Raw genomic sequence first — 21904 nt, 5'->3', positions numbered from 1 at the left:
ATAAGTTTTATGAAGTTGAAATAAAAAATATGCTCCTCGTCGACAATATATTCGTGGTATTTGGTGATCAGGTCTTCCAACAGTCTGTTGTAATTCCCATGGGCACGAAATGTGCTCCTTTGTTAGATGACCTGTTTTTATATTCATATGAAGCAAAATTTATTAAGAAACTTCTACGTTAGAAGAAAAAATCTCTTGCTGTGACCTTCAATTCGAAATTTAGATATATCGACGACATTTCGTCCATTAACAATATTAACTTCCATTCATATGTTGATTTAATATATCTCCATGAACTCGAAATCAAAGACACCATAGAGTCATCTACGCCTGTGTCATACTTAGATATTTTATTGAAAGTAGACATTAACGGCAAACGGACACATCTCAATTGTGTGACAAACGGATGATTTCAGCTTCTCCATCGTCAACTTCCCATATTTATGTAGCAATATTCAATTATCACTTGCATATCGTGTTTATATCTCTCAACTGATTCAATACGCAAAAGTTTTTTATGCGTATGGTAAGTTTTTAAATCAAAGCAAGCCACTGACAAACAAGTTGATGGTACATGGGGTTTCAACAATCTCGATTGAAGTCGGAATTTCGCAGATTATATGGTCGTTATAACGATATAGTTCTTTAATACAACCTATCATTGGGTCAAATGCTGTCTGACGTGTTTCATAGAGATTGTTAGACTGTTCTTGACACACTGATTTTGACTAGGGATAGCTCAGTTTCTCTGATCAGGATATAGGGATCAGGGCGGGTGTGACTGGTTGACAGGGGATGCTTACTCCCCCCAGCCTCCGGTGTGTCCAAGCGTCCGTGTTTGCCCAACTATCTATTTTGTGTTGCTTATAGAAGTTTTGAGATTGATCACTGTTCGTTTTCTTCACTTTTCATTGTCAAATTTTCGGGACCATCTTTCCATTATTCAAGACAAACAAAAAGAATTACATAACGTGGCCAATATTAACTGAGAATAATAATAAAACAACAAAAATCACACACACACACACACACACACACACACACACACACACACACACACACACACACACACGTGTAACGCGTGTCAAATGAACACCTTAACTTCCCACCTGCAACTGAACACTTCTACAGTTATTGGTATTTTAGTACGAAAATTTACTATTTGGTACTAAAAACAACATAGAAGACATTGCTGCGGTCGAAATTTGTGAAATATTCACTCCTTGAGGGCAATTGAACACATTCCTTTACACACGGGCAATTGAACACTTTCCTTTACACACGGGCAATTGAACACTTTCCTTTACACACGGGCAATTGAACACTTTCCTTTACACACAGGCAATTGAACACATTCCTTTACACACGGTCAATTGAACACTTTCCTTTACACACAGGCAATTGAACACTCTGGCACACACGGGCAAATGAACACTCTGATACACACGTGTAATTGAACACTCTGACTCACATGGCCAATTAAATACTCTGGTACACGCAGTCAGCTAAACACTCTGATACACACGGGCAATCAAACACTCTGAAACATCCAAACAATCATTCTCACCACGCTAAATAAATAAGGCCAAATATCTAAAGCTTACAAAAAAGCGTGAAACGATGACATAAATCGAAATTGGGATGGGATAGACAGAGAATCCACACATTTCGTTGAAATTATCGCCGCAAGAAAATAAAAAATAAAGGGGGGGGGGTAGTATTCATTGGATGATTGATTATATATTTTACGTCCCGTCGAGAATATTGTATTCATATTGAGACGTAACCAGCTTTAAGCGGAGTACCACGAATTTAGACCTATCCAATGTATCCATAGGGTTCAGGGTCGTAGCAGTGAGGGTTCTTTGAAATATCGTGCCAACACCTACTACATGTACGACAAGGGATATACGTTTATAAGGTCACATCCAAAAGATCCGTGATTCTCACTTCTAAATGTCGAGCGTTTGGCGAAGGAGCAATTAACACTACCAATTTTAACGTCTTAGGTTTGACGCATGAACGATGCTTGAACTCACGACCTCCCGGTTACGAAGCGAACTCTCTACCAATGAGCTACCGCGACCGGTCGGGGGGAGGGGTAGTAGTGTCCATAATGATGACTTTTATTGTAATAATAACTTATGATAATCATCATTATTATATATATATATATATATATATATATATACTTCTATGATTATAGACTCCCTCGTTTGCCAATGCATGCTGTACGGGCCAGACTCTGTAGTAATTCGACCAAAAAGTATGATAAATAAAATCAAAATTCTGTAATACAGTGCCTAAAGGATCTAAAACAAGTATTCATAATTATATACATTTTTTGTATCACTTTAAGTTTTTTGTTGACTTTTGACATGAATAAAAATTAGATATCTTTGTAAAGAAATGTTACGCGATATCTTAATTCCACTCTAAAAGGGAACATTTTCATGAACATTCTGTTTATATATGTAACTACATAGATGTGACCTTACAGAAAACTTTAATCAAACGTTGCAAAAACCATAAATTCTTTGAAAATCCGGTTTATAACACCAGTTTATATAACATAACTTCAGAATCAGGATTTGTTCCCGGTTCCTTTATATACTGTTACAAAAATATCTACATGTTTATGATATGTACATGCACATTATGTCAATTTTGACTATCATCTCACCTTGAAATATGAGGACAAAATTGTAATAGAGAACCCCCAAAAATCACGATTTTGCTTCATCTTAGATATTTTTGTTTAGAGATTTTGTGCCTTTGGCACTCATTACGCCCTTCCCTAAACGTGTTACGTGTTGGACCCCCCCCCCCCCCCCCCCCCCCCCCCCCATTAACCACGTCTGAAACACACCGACAATTGAACCTGGTACATTGCGCATAAATTGAACTATTATAACGAAAGGTAAAATTCAAGTTACATATTTGTAAGTTTTATTGATGAACTTAGTTCAGTCTCGAAAGGCAAGTAGAGATTTAAAACATTCCCTGAACATTGGCAATTCGCGCCTTCGAATGAGAAATAATCTCCCTCATAAAAGTGATTTGGACCCCCACTCCTTTCCCTGCCGATCTGAGGACAGAGATGACCAATTGCAAATTCAAGGGAACATATTACCTTCTGTTTTTGTTCAAAAACTGGACGTGTCCTCTCATGACCTTTATAATACAAATTCACCAGGTTGATTTTTAAAATCTTATTAATGTTTTACATACGCTCAAATTGAAGTCCAATAATATACGCGCATCAAATCAATTATCGCTCTCATTAATTCAATTGATGCGCACATCCATGTGGTGGAAATATTGCTCGCAAAAATTAATTTAGAGCTCTGTATGAATGACTTGATTATCTCTTTTAATTCAATGGAGGATCTTTTTAATTATATATACAAGGCTATTTCATAAGCAATTAATGCGCGCATCATTTTTTTTTTAAAAGAGCAACAATTCAATTAAAGAAATCATTCAATTGTGGATATCTTGAATTGAAGATTATATCTCAATTAGATAATCTCTCTAAAATAATTATTCCACCCATCAATTTAATTAATGATATCATTAATTCAATAGAAGAGAGCAATAATTCAATTATTGTGCACATTAAGTGATGTTAGCATTAATGAATTATTGCTCTCTTCAATTGAATTGTAGCAATGCATTAATTCTATTGATGGTATCATTAAATTATAATTCATTTGAGGAGAGCAACAATTAAATTATTGCGTGCATCAATTCAGCAGAATAAATAATGATATCAATAATTCAATTCATGCTCGCAATATATATATAATGCAGAATTGAAGATATTAATTATTTGAAGAGATCTTTGATTGCGTGCATGAAATGAATTGATAATATCTTCAAATAATTAAAGATATCTTCAAATATTTGAGTTTGTTAATTTGGCGCTCCATAGATCTAAAACTATTCCTAGTGGATTCTGGTGCTTTCTGACTCGAGACATCATAACAGCTCTTGCCACAAATGAATCTCACCATACAAGTGATAAAAACACACTTGAATATGTTGCAGAAAAATAAAGATCAGGTGGATCGCATATACCTATAGCCACCTCTCTTTTAATTTCTTCATAGGATTCATATACTTAAAGGGATTTTTCTCCTTGAAAAGGTGATATTTAAAAATATGTCACTTTTTAAGGAATTTTATAATCCCCCAATAGTATGTACCGGGGTAATTTCTAAACTGTTTGGTGAAAATGTTGACAATTAAGAATCAGTCACTGGTTATCCATGTGGAATTTAGCTATCTCATATGAATAAACTCTTGATTATTTTACTACAATGTACCATATTAACCAATTTCGGAAATAATTCCTTATTTGTCTTAAATTTTGATTTGATATAAAGAGCAAACTGAAATGATAAACCAAAGTTCACATTGAACACCAGTGAGGCAATTGTATACAAATATCAAATTCATATATTACAGAATTCATTAATATATTTGAATTATTCTAATCTTTTAATGTTCCATGGTAGCAATGAAAACAGCAGGTCTTTTATTTTCAGTCATATATTTTATTATATTACAGGAGATGTTATATGTACAATTAGCATATATATATATATACATTATATATGTAATTGCATGTGCCAAAAAAATGTATACATACATGAGTAATTCAACCACAGACATATCAATAAATTTGCATTTAATACATTGAATGTAGTCCTTTGATTAAATAATCAACACAGATGGATCCATATGATAATACATGTATTTGTAAAAGAAGAAAAAAGAGTTCCATTTCTCATACAAACGATATCTGTACAAATATCAAAATCAACAAGAGGCCCAGGGGCCACATCGCTCACCTGAGTCACCTTGGCCCTGCTGTTTTGATTTTTAAATGCTATTTTATCAATCTTTATTCTCATGAATAATGTGACCCAAACCTACCTCTAAAGAACACAACATTACTAAAATGAAATCATATAACACAAAGATATGACAAGCATGATATTGCTGTTCTGGATAAGACCAAGGTATGAAGGCATAGGTCTTGGAATGATATGAAAGACCTTGCCATAAGTAATCTATATACAATACATGAAAGCCCTATCTAAAATAGTCCTGGATATACTTAATAAGTTATACTTTCTTAAAAGTAGGTCAAACTCAGAGTCCAGGGTCACAAGGTCAAAGAACATAATATGATTGATTGTTTTAGCTGTTTTCCGCCACACTCAACAATTTTTCAGTTATCGGGTGGTGCCCAGTTTTTATTGGTGGAAGAGAGAACCCAGATACAATGTACCTGGGAAGAGACCACTGACCTTCCGAGAGTAAACTGGGAAACTTTCTCACTTACCGGTGCAAACAGGATTCGAACCCACGCCAACCACTGAAGAGACATTATTTGTCGAAATGCGCATCTGGTGCATCAAAATTGGTACCGTATAAGTTTTACCTTAAACACAATGTAGTTCAGGACACACTGAATAGGTCAGATTTGTTTTGCCATAAAAATTGTATATACAAGATATGAAAGCTCTAGCTTAAATAGTTCAAGAGATATCTTTAAAGATTTTTCCTTTAAATATATCAGCATATAAAACTTTGATCCCCTATTGTTACCACACCATACCTCCTGGGAAATGATTTTAACAAACTTGAATATGCACTATGTCAGGAAGGTTTAATGTAAATTTGTGTGCTTCATACTAAATTTGAAAAGAATTCTGTTATTCGAATCGTAGATTGATCGCTGTTCGTTATCTTCACCTTTCAGTTATAGAATTTAGTTAAAAATATTCATTTGTTAACATCGACGGACTACAACGGACGCAGACCAATAGCAATATGTCATCTGAGTTTACTCAAGTGACCTAAAATTGTATAATTTTTCTAAAGCTTTTGAAAATTGATAATGCTATTAAAGCCTAGTCTGATCCCTTACACTCCATTTCAATAGTTAAGCGTAAAAACAGACTAGAGTGGATGGGGACCAAACTTAAGAAAGCTGTGAGATTAGTTCAATATTCAAACCTACAGTTTTTGAATAATAAGTATTTAACCCAACTGGGATGATTTCATCAAAAATATTTCACTAAAAATATTTGTGGGGATATTAGTTCACACAGACATTATGATTCAAAATGAGTACGAGTATGGAAATGAACTGGGGTTCAAATTGACTGGCTACGTATACCTAACATGGCTACATCAACAAAGAAAATCACTTGAAGCTGTGAGTTTTTAGGTTATATGTGGGTTTAAGGAATATTTGAAAGTATGCTTGGAAACAAGTATAGTGGGAAAATATGTTAGGAATTATTTAATATTAAATTCATGAGACAGCGATGCAGGAATGCAGTGATAGAGGGACTTAACCATGCACTTTTTTTCTGTGCCGTAAATTGAAGATTTTTAATAAGGGGTTCATCTGAAGCTCTAGCGCTCTGACTTGCCCCAATATCTTCTCAAAGAGCTACAATTTTGGGTTTAGTTCTGCATCTAGTTTTTTAGGAGAAGATTTTAAAAGATTTTCCTTGTATATATTTCACATATAAAACTTAGATCCCCTATTGCGACCCCACTCTACCCCTGTGAGCCATGACCTTTAACAAACTTGAATCTGTACTATATATGAATGTAAAACTTTGATCCTCGATTGTGACCTCACCCTACCCCCGGATACCATGATTTGCACAAAACAGGAACCTTTTATGTGAATTCAACTTTCCTGGTCCAGTGGTTCTTGAAAAGGTTTTTTAAATGACCCCACCCTATTTTTGCATACCCTTTATCTATTGATGATGCATACCAAGTTTGATTGAAACTGGCCCAGTGGTTCACTCTGGAGAAGAAAATGAAAATGTGAAACGTTTACAGAGAGACAGACGACAGGCAAATGTGATCAGAAAAGCTCATTTGAGCCTTTGGCTCAGGTGAGCTAAAAAAGTACATAAACATGTTCAATGTTAAACCTGTTTGTTGTATTGCTTAACAGCTCCATTGCCAGCATCTACCCTTACTGAGCTTACAGTGTCAGACCTTGATATCATCATCATCACTCATTTTGACTATCCAGGCCAAATTAATATTTTTGCAAGGGTGAGGCCTGGCTGTCCTGTCGAGGTTGAAGTTTGTACTTCCACACTTGGCGACCCAGTGGATTGATCCTATCCAATCCTCTAAACTCTAGGTCTCGTTTTAGGATCTCATCCCATGTCAGCTTTGGTCTACCTGTGAAGTTTTTTTCTGTTGATCATGATGCATAACATTCTGACAAATCTGCAAAAATATTTAGAGAAGTGATTAGTAAAAGGTCTTCGTAAAAGGTAGCAAGAAATGTACAATTAGATAAAAATCATAATTTCTATTTCTACAAAGTAAGTGTTTATCAAATGATCAGCTGTAAATATTAATTCACATATCAATTATCATTTTTAAAGATTCAAAGTGATACAGATATCATAAACATTTTATGACAAATATATCATAACTTCAGATTGTTTTTATGAAAAACACATGTATCCCCAGCTCCCCAAATTGGAAGTGCTCCAAATGAAACCTCCAACCCCTTAATGTACTGCATGGTATGGAAGATAAAGCATGAGCAGGAACATAGACATTATGAACTCCAATAATTAAGCCACATAGGAGAAGGGTTCACAAACTATTTTACACCCTCCACCCCTACAATCCACTATATTAGGGACAACATTTGGATCTTTGATCTGTCCCTGCAATATGCACATCGCAAATGGCATTGAAGTATTCTACAAAATTTCAAGTCTATCGGATAAGCCGTATAGGAGAAGTATTCACGAGCTATTTTAACATTCTCCACACCTCTCAGATCTACTATTAACTTTTAGAAAAATAATTGGACCCTCCTGTCCCGACAATATGCACATCTACAAATGGCAATGAAGCATTGTACAAAGTTTCAAATATATCCATTAAGCCATATAGGAGGAGAAGTGTTGACAAGGTATTTTACATCCTCCACCCCTCTTAGATCTACTATTAACTTTTAGGAAAATAATTGGATCCTTCCGTCCCACCAATATACACATCTACAAATGGCAATGAAGCATTGTACAAAGTTTCAAGTCTATCCGATAAGCCATATAGGAGAAGTGTTCACAAGATTTTGTGGCAGACGGACAGAAAGTACAAAAACAATATATCTCCCCTGAAAGAGGGGAGACATAATTACAGTACTGCAGCAATATTTTCATTGTATTTCAGTTGGAGGCTGTCAAAATACAAATTATCAATATACTCTTAAGGTGCAAATCAAAACTTGTATATATATACCTTTTCTCAATACATTTTAATGAGTTTTATTTCATCTCTAGTGGACTCTCTTTAGGACTGGCTCATTTTGCTGGGAATATGGGCATCTAGCTATCCTGGTGCCATGCTCTTTTTAATGAATATTGTATTTTCTAGGTTATGTCAAAGCCACTTTTTCTCTTTGATGCAAAATTATGTTTGACTGAAATTAAAGTGAAGGTTATTTAACAAGAAATCTAGTAGACACATTCAAGCAATACCTGTTCCCTACCACTACTAACTATATATTTATTCAACATATGTTCAAATTCAATGGAACCACTGGACTTCATATACTATTTTGTCAAAATGCACAGTATTAATGAAGAGGGTGTTACAACTTACATATACCAGACGTATCATCAATGTTCTACCTAATATATTAATATCTGCTCTAGAACCTGCATGATTTTCATGCACCCATGTTATGATGGACTGTATTATGGTATTTATCAAGCTCTTTCATCTGTCTGTTAGCTTTTTTAAAAATTCAAAATCTTAGTTTATCAATCCTTATACCCACTCAGGTGATCTAATCAGTAATTAAAAAAACTGATTAATCTTTTTGAACATCATATCTAGCAAAGATACTTACGTACATATGTAACTTTAAAATGATACTTATGCCTTGTTCAAACAGCGGTTTTAATGCATATTTTGAATTAAAATTTTCAAACTTTAATGTGCATCAAATATACTTCGTAGAATAGATATAGGCCCCTGCATAATGACAAATTTGGGTCACATGCATCATACCCCTGGTTAGCTATAGATTTATATTTATGCTAATTTTGATTGAAAAACTAATTTTAAAAAACTTAATTGATCGCTAAAAATAGTGAACATTAAGTCATTAGAAAATGCCAGATGTAGATCTGTCCTCTGCAGAGACATACTGGGTCATATATGCATAAAGAAGAAAAAAACTATAAAACAATTCTCTTTGATCCACTGTAAATTGTAGGAAAATATTCGATCCCTGGGTCAAAAGAACGTGAACAACATTAAATGATAATGAAGTATTGTACACAATGGCCTTCATTTTTGCAGTTACTGCCATTACACCGGAAGTAGGGGGCGTGCTTACTGATGGGGTCCCCCCCCCCAATTGTGGCCCCATCCTACCCCCGGGGGCCATGATTTGAACAAACTTGAATCTGCACTATGTCAGAAAGTTTTCATGTAAAAATCAGTTTTTCTGGCTCAGTGGTTCTTGAGAAGAAGATGTTTAAAGATTTTTCATATATATTTGTATGTAAAACTTTGATCCCCTATTGTGGCCCCATCCAACCCCCGGGGCCCATGATTTGAACAAACTTGAATCTGCATTATGTCAGGAAACTTCCATGTAAATCTCAGGCCATCATTAAAAATATTTTTGTTTGATGTACTCCGACTCACATTTTTCAAGGTGGGTCGGTAGGTAGGGGGTTTTTTTGTGGGTTTTTTTTAACGTCATGAAAATTTGTAATATTTTCTTTTAGAATAAGGAGAATTTTCTATTTTTCAAGGGACCCCCCCCCCCCCCCCCCCCCCCCCCTCAAAAAAGTTTTAAATTGCTGGAAAAAATGGTCGGGTAGGAGCAAATTTGATTGGTCGGTCGGAGTACATCAAACAAATCAATTTTTATTTTTGGCCTCAGCTTTTCTGGCTTAGTGGTTCTTGAGAAGAAGATTTTTAAAGTTTTTCCCTATATATATGTATGTAAAACTTTGATCCCCCCTTGTGGCCCCATCCTACCCCCGGGGGCCATGATTTGAACAAACTTGAATCTGCAATATGTCAGGAAGCTTTCAGGTAAATTTCAGCTCTTCTGGCCCAGTGGTTCTTGAGAAGAAGATTTTTAAATGACCCCACACTATTTTTGTGATTATCTCCCCTTTGAAAGGGACATGGCCCTTCATTTGAACAAACTTGAAAGCCCTTCACCCAAGGATGCTTTTGGCCAAGTTTGATTGAAATTGGCCCAGTGGTTCTGGAGAAGAAGTCGAAAATGTGAAAAGTTTACAGACGGACAGACAGACAGACGGACAGACGACAGACAAAATGTGATCAGAAAAGCTCACTTGAAACTTTGGTTCAGGTGAGCTAAAAATCAATTAAAATATGCAAATTCATTTTTGGGTTGAATGGATTAATTGTTACACAAATTTACTACATGTATATGTATCTATAGTTTACAAATCATTACATTTTGCTAAATGATATAATTATTCTACATATATCATCTAAGATTTTAATTATACAAAATAAGATCATATAAAATCTGTAAATAAATTATGGATCAACAAAATTGTTAAATACTAAGATCTGCTTTCATATTTACTGTACTTAAGGCCACATAGAATTTCATATTTACAGATCCACGCCCACCCCTCTCAAAATTATCCACCCCATTGTTTTTTTATTCTACCTTTTTTTTTTTAAAAAAGAAGTTGAGAACAAATATTTGGCTTGTATATCAAACATTTAGAGCATTTCAATGACTGACCCTAACATTTTGGCATGTTGTGGTTATATTTGACATGTTTCTATTATAAGGGTACCCAAAGATGTGGTAGTTGTGAAGGACTGTTGCAGTGTGATATGCATTTGGTCAAGTGACTGCACATGTATGCCTTGTTAAAATTGATTAATAGAGATGCTATTGAATGTGAAAGTATGCGATACCATGCCATTTCCCAATTCTGTGTTTGGAACTTTTATTATTGAGTGTGCGTGTCTTAGACTAGAAGAAGATGATGGCAAACTGAATTGAATAATGTTAAGCAAAAGAACTACAGTACAGTGACTGTTGCTTTGTGGTACAATGATGGTAATTATGACTCATTAATTAGCGGATACGGCAATGGCATATCCTGATCCTGCATAAACTGCATATTCAAACAAGAGGCCCATGGGCCACATCGCTCACCTGATTCACCTTGGCCCATATTTAAAGATTTGTTCTACATATTCGCTTCTAAAACTTTGATCCCTATTTAAGTATTGTGGCCCAACCTACTCACGGGGCCATGATTTCTCCTACCTAAAATCTAACTCCAAAAAACCCCACACAAACATAGCTTGTAAAGGGGATAGGAGGACATGCCTGGTGTTTAATAATTCAATGTGTACAGGCATTAGAAAAATGTGTATATGCAAAAACATACTTTAAATTGTATGCAAAATGATACCCATGTCTAGTCCTATTATAACATTGGAAGGAAAATTTGATCTGGCCACCATTGCTACACGACATTTTAAGTTACGAAAAATAAAAAATTTACATATGAACACCTAGGCTGTGTCAAGCTGAGTGAGCAAGTTTGTGCAGAACGAACAAAAATTACACCAAACACAGCGACACCTTTTCGAAATTTTATTTTTACAAACTTGAATCTGCACTACAGAGCTGTATGTCAGGAAGCTTTCATGTAAATTATGTAAACTGCTCTGGCCTAATGGTTCTTGAGAAGAAGATTTTTATGGCCCCATTCTACCCCAGGGGGTCATGATTTTAACAAACCTGAATCTGCACTATGTCAGGAAGTTTTTATGTAAATTTGTACTTTCCTAGCCCAGTGTTTCTTGAGAAGATGATTTTTAAAGATTTTCCCTTTATATTTGTATGTAAAATATTTAATCCCCTATTGTGGCCCCATCCTACCTATGGGGGTCATGATTTGAACAAACTTCAATCTACACTATGTCAGGAAGCTTTCATGTAAATTTCAGCTCTTCTGGCCCAGTGGTTCTTTAGGAGAAAATTTTTAAATGACCCAACCCTATTTTTGCAATTTTGTAATTATATCTTCCCTTTGAAAGGGGGTGTGGCCCTTTATTTGTACAAACTTGAAAGCCCTTCACAAAGGATGCTTTTTGTCAAGTTTGGTTGAAATTGGCCCAGTGGTTCTTGAGAAGAAGTCAGAAATGTGAAAGTTTACAGACAGACGGACAACAGGGGATTGGAAAAGCTCATTTAAACTTTCAGCTCAGGTGAGCTAAAAATTACTATTATTCAAAAAAGCGCAAAAGAATGTTCAACTTCAGTGTTACATGAAAATGTACTTCAAAATCACTTAAAAACAATTATAATATTGCTGTATGAAAATTTTCTGTCCAAAGAAAACAATGTAAAAAAAATATGAAGTAATCTACACTCTACAGCAACATGCGAGTATAATGAACGGGAAATATATATTCTGAAAAATAAAAAATACACCACCTGCCCCATTTTTTTCCAAGCAAGGATGGAAATCTAAAAAATAATTTTATGACTATGTGGCCTAAAATATTTTGTATACTTACTAATTTCAAAACTCGAAAAGGAAATGTTATCCATGTGAAGCACTCTGTTCATCCTCTGGGGAAGACATTGAATCTTTGATTTGCAGTTTGTGTCATGACTACACCATGATATCTTCTAATCTCGTCATACTATCAGAAAGTAGTTTTGGCAGTTGGCAAGTGTATCGATGGTGTAACTTCTTCATGATCAGATCTTCTATACTGTGTCATATTCAGCATAAATTAACAAGGGCTATCATCTAGTTCTGAGGTACTGAGGAAGGGCTGTTTTTCTCAACACAGCCTTTCTTCTGGTATTCTTAGGGATACTTTATTCATCTTTTAATTACATTTCCTTCTTGGAGATTAAAAGTTGAAGACCACTGAAAGAAAAAGAAGTGATTTAATGAGTTCCATGTACAACTGTAGTTTATCGAATGTGCTGACCAGAATATTATCTAACTGTAGCCCCCCTCCCCGATCAAGCATGCAATGTCATACATGTATCTGAAATCAATACTTATAAAAATTAATTAAAATTAAAATGTTCAAATCTACAATCTTGTTACACATCTCCTATATTTTTTACTTATCATAACTTTGAATTTTTAATAAGTGTGTCCTTTTGTCCACAAACTTTAACAACCCCTCATAAACAATTTACAAATATGATATCAGAAATAATAATCTAAAAACATTATCCTGTTCTTCATAGATACCATCAACACTAAGAGTATAACAAATAACAAAAGCTCTCCTGACATTGTCCCATTCTGAAAGAAATGATGTGCTTATATCCCCAAAGGCAGGGGGTTACCCAGAATTGTGTCTAGAGAGAGGAATAATATTTATGGAATTAACCAAAAAATTAGTTATAAATTTTTTAAATTTTTAGCTATGAATTCATGTTAAAAAATTGGTAGCTCAGTGGTAACAGAGCATTTGCTTCATAATGAAGAAATCATGGTTTCGAGCCATGCTAATGTACTTTATTTAGGGTGTAAATGTAGGTAGTGAGGTGAATGCTCCATCGTCATATTTAGCATTCAAAAGAGAAAGTTGCTGGTCTTTCAGATGAGACCTTTAAACACCACATGCATGCGTCTAAATGTGTCGCACTTCATATTACTGAAATATTCTCTACAGGTATTATACTAAATTCAAACAAACACATATAATCATATACATGTTAAAAATCTTAATTTTAGAAATTTCTTCTTCTGACAAAATGATGCGCAAGCATATAAATGGAAGCTATGCCACTATATGTCATGACACTGTACAGCTTGATCAGTTTATACATCACATAAACAATCACAGATGTAAACAATCAAGAAAAACTCAGTACACAACATCATCCCTTAATTTTGTATTGTAGCTGAAGATCATTCTTCAAAGATCGAAATGCAGCTTGGAAATGATTAGCGAGGGTTGAATTATTCTTAAAAAGTAGATTGAAAGCAAAAGGTAACTGCCAAAGTTACCAGGAGACAATAATCCATACATCGTTCGAATTTCCTCCACTGCCACCTAAAGTGCACGTGTAAACCACGCGTGTGACACCACAGCCCGACAGGCTACATTGTAAACAAGTAAAACGCATTCAGAGTAATAGTTCTACATATCATATTCTCTTTGGTTTATAGTCTTAGTAGTTACATACCTATGCGGTACGCCTGTACCATGTACGTACTGCAAGCAGTGCGGCGTAATGTACATTTGCATCCTCAGGGATTTCAACCCGGACAAAGTGGAACATGCCAATCCGAATACATATACATCTTTCTTTTTTATTTTTGCATTTTTATTTATTTATCTATTTATTATTTATGTCATAGCGTTGGAAAAAACTTCAAAGTAGGGAGACAGATGTAAAGGGGTATACGCGGTGCCTGGAATCTGTGCAATACCCCCAAAAAAGTGCTATACCCAGAAAAAAGTACACTATACCCAATACTGCGATAATATACACAGGATATCCTCTTAGATGGGTTGAAAAATGGTTATCTGGAAAAAATGGTACACTGAATTGGTACCGTTACCGTTATACAGCCAATTCATAGAAAAATCCAATACATCCGGCGCTATTTGCCGGCGCCATTGCTTGTGACGTATTATAAGGTATACCACGCCCGATCAAATTAAAGACGATGATGTAGTTTAAATGTTGGTGGGTTTTTCTAAGTTCATAAATTCAAATATATGTATATTTTTTTTATTTTTAAATATAAGTTGATGCCCCATCACCTGTCATTTTGTCACCAAAATGAATTCAATGGATTTTTAATTACTTTTTTTTTTTTTTATTAAATATCATGAATTTAACACCAGTATTTAATTATTTCAAACACTTAACACTTTTTAATCTCAAAAGCAGGCATGAGTATGTAATTTAAGTGATTAAATAATTTTTTTGCAAGACAAAATTTCTTCCTTACAAATTGTTTACACTATAAGCTATGTATATTGCTTATTTACCGGAGGGGGGGGATGCACCACAGGTTAAACAAGCAATTAATTATAACAATGAAAATAAATAACAATCATTCGGAAGTACTGATACTGGCAAAGTTAACACTTCTGCACTGCACACATCTATAATTACATTTATACATGAAATACTAATTGTAGACAGGATTTAAATTAACAACCTGATATATTAGATAAGTTAACCCAACTGTTTCAGAAACAGCTGAAAATGATATTGTTGCTTGAATACATATAAAACTGCAATCAAATCAGTATAATTATAGTTTAGTAAGTACAGTATGCAAGTATAAAAAAAATATGCACATGCAGGCTCCTTTAACGTAGTATTTGTTTTCTCTTTTTTAATTGTTTTATTAGTACATACCTATTCCATTTAGAAATTCAATGAGAATTTTTAAAAGAAATGGTTGCCATAATTGGAAATTAACATATATTTATCCATTGATATGTAAACATAGTATACAGTACTAGGTCATAAGTAAGTTCCCAAAGAAAATGTTCACTATATATTTAATACAAAACCATATACTTTTAAACAATTTTTCTGACCGCATTTCTTCATCAATTTTGATGAAATAAAAAGCACTGATCTCAGAAGTATTCACAGTAGCATATAATAATTTAAGAATAAATATATGATCATATATTGTAAAGATATGACGATTTTAACACGAATCTTAATTTGAGAGTATATACTATTTATATAAGTATGTGTAATTTTGGGGGGGGGGGGGGGGTGTAAGAGAAGATTTTGAAAAAAAGATAGATTTGCATTAAATATATAGAGAAAATTCTCTTTGTGAACTTACTTATGGCCAACTACTGTAGTAAGGAATACCGTTATGTACAGAAATGAAACGTACGTTACAAGCCAGAGCAGGTATTTTATATTTCATTATCAGTGATATATAAAAGGTACGCATAACAACAGATTTTTTGATGAAGTTCGATAGCATGAATGAGTTGAAAAATGATAAGTTCTATTGTGTGTTTTTCAAATTGGTAAATCGCAGAGCTCAGATAAGGTGCGTATCAGCGTAAATACTCATTAAATTTTACCAAATACGCATTTAAGTTGAAAATCATGCGTATAATTACTCATTAGCGAATGTAAATACGCTTTACACTCCCAAAGTAATGCTTATTAGTCCGCGTATTTGTGATACATGTAGTATGATATAAATATGAATTATCTATTCATATGAAGTGAGGTTAGCCCAGGGATTGATCATACATGATATTTAGCGTTATGAAATACATTTGGATGACAATCACAATTTTGAAAAATTGGAAGAGTTAACTCAAAACACTATTACATATTCCTAATTGTTATACTTTCTTTCTTAAAGAGTTATTGTGCGGTCGAAAGCACAGGGGAAAAAAACCCTTGTATTATCGATCGTGGACGAATGATATACAAAATTATATCATAATCACACAGCTACCAACACATGACCCCCATATCCTGTTACTGTAGCCTGTTTAACACCCCTTTGTGTATACACAACTACTGACAGAAGACCCTGTTTATTGAAACCCTATATAAACCTCCAATGACACCTCAGGCATTTGGTATTTTGCTATTTGTATACATGAAATATGTATGATTTGATGAGAAATATAAATTTCTTTGTGCTATATGGAATATAGTCAAATGTATATTAATAAGGGGGAAAAAAAGAAATAATGATACATAAATAAGTCAGTGATTTCAATGCATTGCTCTATAATAAAATGGTTTTTTTAATAAGCAAACAATTTACCACTTTGTAACCACCATCATATTTATACAAATCAGGACATTAGCCATAAGAAAAATATGAATTTTTGAATCATTCATAGTTTCCATATGTTTCCAGCTCTAGCCACGCGAAGGCCTCCTTTCTGTAGAGCCATAATTTCTGTTTTTGAAATGAAAAATTTATAGCCAAAGGACCAACACCATGAAGAGTAGAACATACAAAAAAATTATATCAAAAATAAATAAATTTTGTGATACTAACATTAACCAATTTCAGTTGTTGATAATTTGTTTTTCTACTGTGTGAAATAAAATTAGTGAAGCGTAATAACCAAAACCATAAAGAATGTAGTGGACAACAATGTAAATTACACAAAAAATCTATGGTATTTCATTAACATAATACAATTTTTCTGTTTGTAAAAAAGAAAGTATTAAAGTCAAAGGACCAAAGCCATAAAAATGCACTAGATAAAAAAATGTAAATACTATATTTGTACAATAACATTATCATAGAATTACAAACATTTAATGAAACAACTGAATTTCTTCCTAACCTACACAAGATCAAGCTGTATTCACTGGACACACCCGTCTGGCGGGGGAGGAATAAGCCTGAAAGTAACCCTACTCTAAGTTCTAACCTACATATTCATTTTTTAAAATTATAATGTAGTAAATTTTGAGAACTTAGAGCAGGGTTACTTTCAGGCTTATTCCTACCCCGCCAGACGGGTATGTCCACTGAATACAGCTTGATCTTGTGTAGGTTAGAACTTTGAGTAGGGTTACTTTCAGGCTTATTACTCACCCATTCCATTTGCATTTTGTTAATTTTAATGTTCATATGTTCTGGCCTTTAGCTGCATAACTTTTTTTATGCTAATATAATGTTACAAATGTTTTTTTTTTTCAATTATGAATCTCATATGGTCTTTTAAAATTCTCTATTTATTTTTTTGTTTTGTTGTAATGGTTTTTGTTGGCATCCTCTTTTTCCCAAACAAGGATATCGTAATGAAATATATAATCTTAATGATTTTTATATGAAACGGATTGTTTTATTTTAAAAAAAAAATTATAATTATGTAATATTGAAATATTTTTTATAGTATTAAGTGTTTATATTCCTATCTCTTTTCATCTATTGATCTGTTCTTTTTATGGTCAAGGTCCTAAAATATTTCATTGCTTCATTTAAAAAACAAACTAAAGATGTTTCGTGTATTTTTAATTTTTGTCTCTCGTATTTATAGTTTTGGTCCTTTGGTTTTGATATTTTTATCTAACATGAGCAGAAAATGACATGCCAATGAAATTCTTGTTTGTAAATGTAAAACTAAAGATGTTTTAAATTTTTGTCTCTTATATTTTTGATAGTTTGGTTTCCTTTGGTTTCAATATTTTTTATTTAACATAAGCAAAAAATAAATTATAAATGTAAATTTACAGATGTTTTATGTGTTTTAAATTTTTGTATGTTGTGTTCTTCATGATTTTGGTCCTTTGGCTTTAAATTTTTCATTTCAAAAAAAAGAAATTATGGCTCTACAGAAAGGAGGCCTCCACGTGGCTAGGGCTGGGAACATATGGAAACTATGAATGTTTAAATAAATTTCAAATTCATGTTTTCCTTATGGCTAACTTCCTTATTTATATTAGTGTGTATGTGTGTGTATTTGTGTGTATTTGTCTTGCAAGAAAATTATTTAATCACTTAAATTACATACTCATGCCTGCCTTTGAGATTAAAAAGTGTTTGAAATAATTAAATACTGGTGTTAAATTCATGATATTTAATTAAAAAAAAAAATTAAAAATCCATTGAATTCATTTTGGTGACAAAATGACAGGTGATGGGGCATCAACTTATATTTAAAAATAAAAAAAATATACATATATTTGAATTTATGAACTTAGAAAAACCCACCAACATTTAAACTACATCATCGTCTTTAATTTGATCGGGCGTGGTATACCTTATAATACGTCACAAGCAATGGCGCCGGCAAATAGCGCCGGATGTATTGGATTTTTCTATGAATTGGCTGTATAACGGTAACGGTACCAATTCAGTGTACCATTTTTTCCAGATAACCATTTCTCAACCCATCTAAGAGGATATCCTGTGTATATTATCGCAGTATTGGGTATAGTGTACTTTTTTCTGGGTATAGCACTTTTTTGGGGGTATTGCACAGATTCCAGTAACCCGGGTATACGTTCCAATCATCCAAAAAATGTGCCGTGTGGGGGGTGGGGTAGGGGAGTTGATTCCTAAGGACCTGGCGCAAATCTTTTTGTGAAATTCTATCCAAAATCAATATGAATTCTTAGTATACAGAGTACATTAACTGCAAAGATTATATTTCAAAAAGAACCAAACAGTTCATGCAGATTTATCACTTAAATTATCATCGAAATTTTCAGTAATTCGGGTACTCTGTCGCTTGTACATAACACGGTCGGTATGAAACACCATTTAATCAGTCTATGTAATAAAAAACCCATTGATAATATGCAAAAAAATTCTTTCAACCGTGTTTACTTACCTCAGATGGGCCAACTTCTTTCCCTGGAAAACTCCATTATGATGATATCACAAATGACGTCATTTAAAACAGAGCATGCGCACTTCGAAAGTGTGTAAGTCATGCTCGCAAGGAAAAAAGATGGACGAGTGCTAAATCTTTACACACTTGTTACACACATCTCATAAATCCTGTTAAGTAAACACTTCAGGATTTTGATGGTAGATGACCTATTTAATGATTTTATGCTGATTTTTATAAAAATCCAACTGAACACCACCATTTCCGTGTTCCTTTGGCCGACTCCGTGTTGATTTACACGTGTGCCTTCTTATTCACTGGTTCAATTGACAGGGCTTACAAACACACACACACACACACACACACATACATATATACCTAACACTACAACTACACAAAACTACAAACGTATTTACATCGCATTTACACAAGCCTAAAACAAAAACAAAAAACAAAAACAAAACATGTAGTTTGCGGTCTACAATACAAACAGAGGATCCATTACCTACGTTGGGGGATATGTGGATGGTAAGTTTACGACTCTCATAGCTAATAACGGTCAGACAATTGCATGGAAGAACATATCAGGACATCTCGTCATTTAACTAGAAAGAGGGAGATAATTATTGATTCAAACTTTCTATAAAACTGCTGAATTAATAAATAAGGATTACACTTCACTTTAAGGTCACAACTTGCCTGGTTGTTAAAATGTTCGGCAATCAATCAATTTGATAATTAAGTTTTTAGACTTGCGTTTTACATGCAATTGGCATTGCTTTCATCATGGAAGAAATACAAATGTACATGTTTCTTGCAAACTGCTTCATTCCGGTTTTTTATCACCACCTGTCTGCAAAATCATTATCAAATATGGAGTGTCATCAAGGTCATAGTATGCATTGACTGTTTCATTTAGCGTAACAAATGGCTAAACCATATGATAACTTAGATCTCAAATCTAGTTTATGTTTCAAATAATACATAAAATATAAATACTCGTATAGGCAATACATGTCTTTATTTTTTTTTTCATTGAGTGATGAAGATAGTAATTATAGCAGAAAAAATGCATAATCCGCCTTCGAGAAAGCATTTTACTGTTTAAAAATACACTTACAATGAAAGGTGAAGATAACGAACAGTGATCAATCTCATAACTCCTTTAAACAATACAAAGTAGATAGTTGGGCAAACGCGGATCCCTGGACACACCAGAGGTGAGATCAGGTGCCTAGGAGGAGTAAGCATCCCCTGTTGACCGGTCACACCCGCCGTAAGCCCGATATCCTGATCAGGTAAACGGAGTTATCCGCAGTCAAAATCAGTGTGCCAAGAACGGCTTAACAATCGGTATGAAACACGTCAGACAGCATTTGACCCAATGCGAGGTTGTATTGACGAACTAGATCGTTATAACGACCATAAAATTTGCGAAATGCTGACTTCAATCGAGACTGTTGAAATAATTTGCCAATAAACTTCAAAAGATTTCTTCTAGAGACATTATGTAAATGTTATACGGTTAGAATTTTGATGCACCAGATGAGTATTTCGACAAATAATTTCTCTTCAGTGATGCTCAACCGAAACTATTGAAATCCGAAATGATAAACTAGTAAAAACTATTTTAGGGGAAAAGAGACATTATTCGTAGAAATGCGCATCTGGTGCAACAAAATTGGTACCGTATAAGTTTTACATTCTAGAGTTACAGACACTAATGGACGGAACATGTACTGACAGTGCCATTTGTTGCTGATATTTGCTGATAATTGCTGTTATCGTGCTGTTGGTACTGATAAGTTCTGATAATCACTGATAGTTTTACTGTTGGTACTGAGAATTTATGTTGATGCTAAGAATTTATAATACGTCTATTGTGGTTTGCATTGGGGGTTCTGATATTTACTCATAAGTGCAGAAGAAAGTACTGTCGGTACTACAAACAGCTGAGAAAAGCTCTGGCTATCAGGAGGTGTGAAAATGCGCCGCAGGCTAAATACACGTAATGAAGGTTTTTTTAAAGCAATCTTTTTTCCCTTTTTTTCTTCTTTGATATGTATATTGATTTTCATCTAACTGAGACGATTACAACGATATCAAACACTATATGTATATTTATGTCAAAACAGGGTATTCGAAATTTTGTCTTTTAATCTCCGTCTTTGATTACTTCAGTATTCTTACATTCGCTGTTTAATGATAGAAATGTTACCTTGAAATAAAGCAAACTCGCGTTTTGAATTTGAAATAGCATGGTACCCAGTAAACGAAAAGCATTCTACAATAATATAAGTAAGTTTGCCAAATTAAATGGTTATTCAAGGAACATAATTTTCAACCCCTAATCAAAAGGAGTTGGAATTAACAGAAATTAACTAACACTGGTATTAAAGTTAATAATCAATTAGTAGTGGATTCTACTTTGCATCAAAATACATCATTAGCAAAATTCCAAACCTTTTTAAAATACACGAGTTGGAAATGTAGGCGGAATTGAAAGTTAGCTTGCGCAGATCTT

The 21904-nt window shown here is 33.8% G+C and overlaps 1 long non-coding RNA gene across 1 annotated transcript; it reads right to left on the bottom strand.

Annotated features, from left to right (window-relative positions):
- Window positions 1-4538: 4538 nt before the first annotated feature.
- On the bottom strand, window positions 4539-14453 carry LOC125677028 (uncharacterized). Its single transcript, XR_007370900.2, has 3 exons — window positions 12619-14453; window positions 8311-8491; window positions 4539-7278 (listed from the first exon to the last, which is right to left on the bottom strand). It is a non-coding gene; the product is annotated as an uncharacterized LOC125677028 (long non-coding RNA).
- Window positions 14454-21904: the final 7451 nt, after the last annotated feature.

Source organism: Ostrea edulis, chromosome 7 (genome assembly GCF_947568905.1).
Source record: "Ostrea edulis chromosome 7, xbOstEdul1.1, whole genome shotgun sequence".
Lineage (NCBI taxonomy): Eukaryota > Metazoa > Mollusca > Bivalvia > Ostreida > Ostreidae > Ostrea > Ostrea edulis.
Note: the sequence above shows the minus strand (reverse complement) of the source record. Positions and strands in the feature narration are given on the sequence as shown.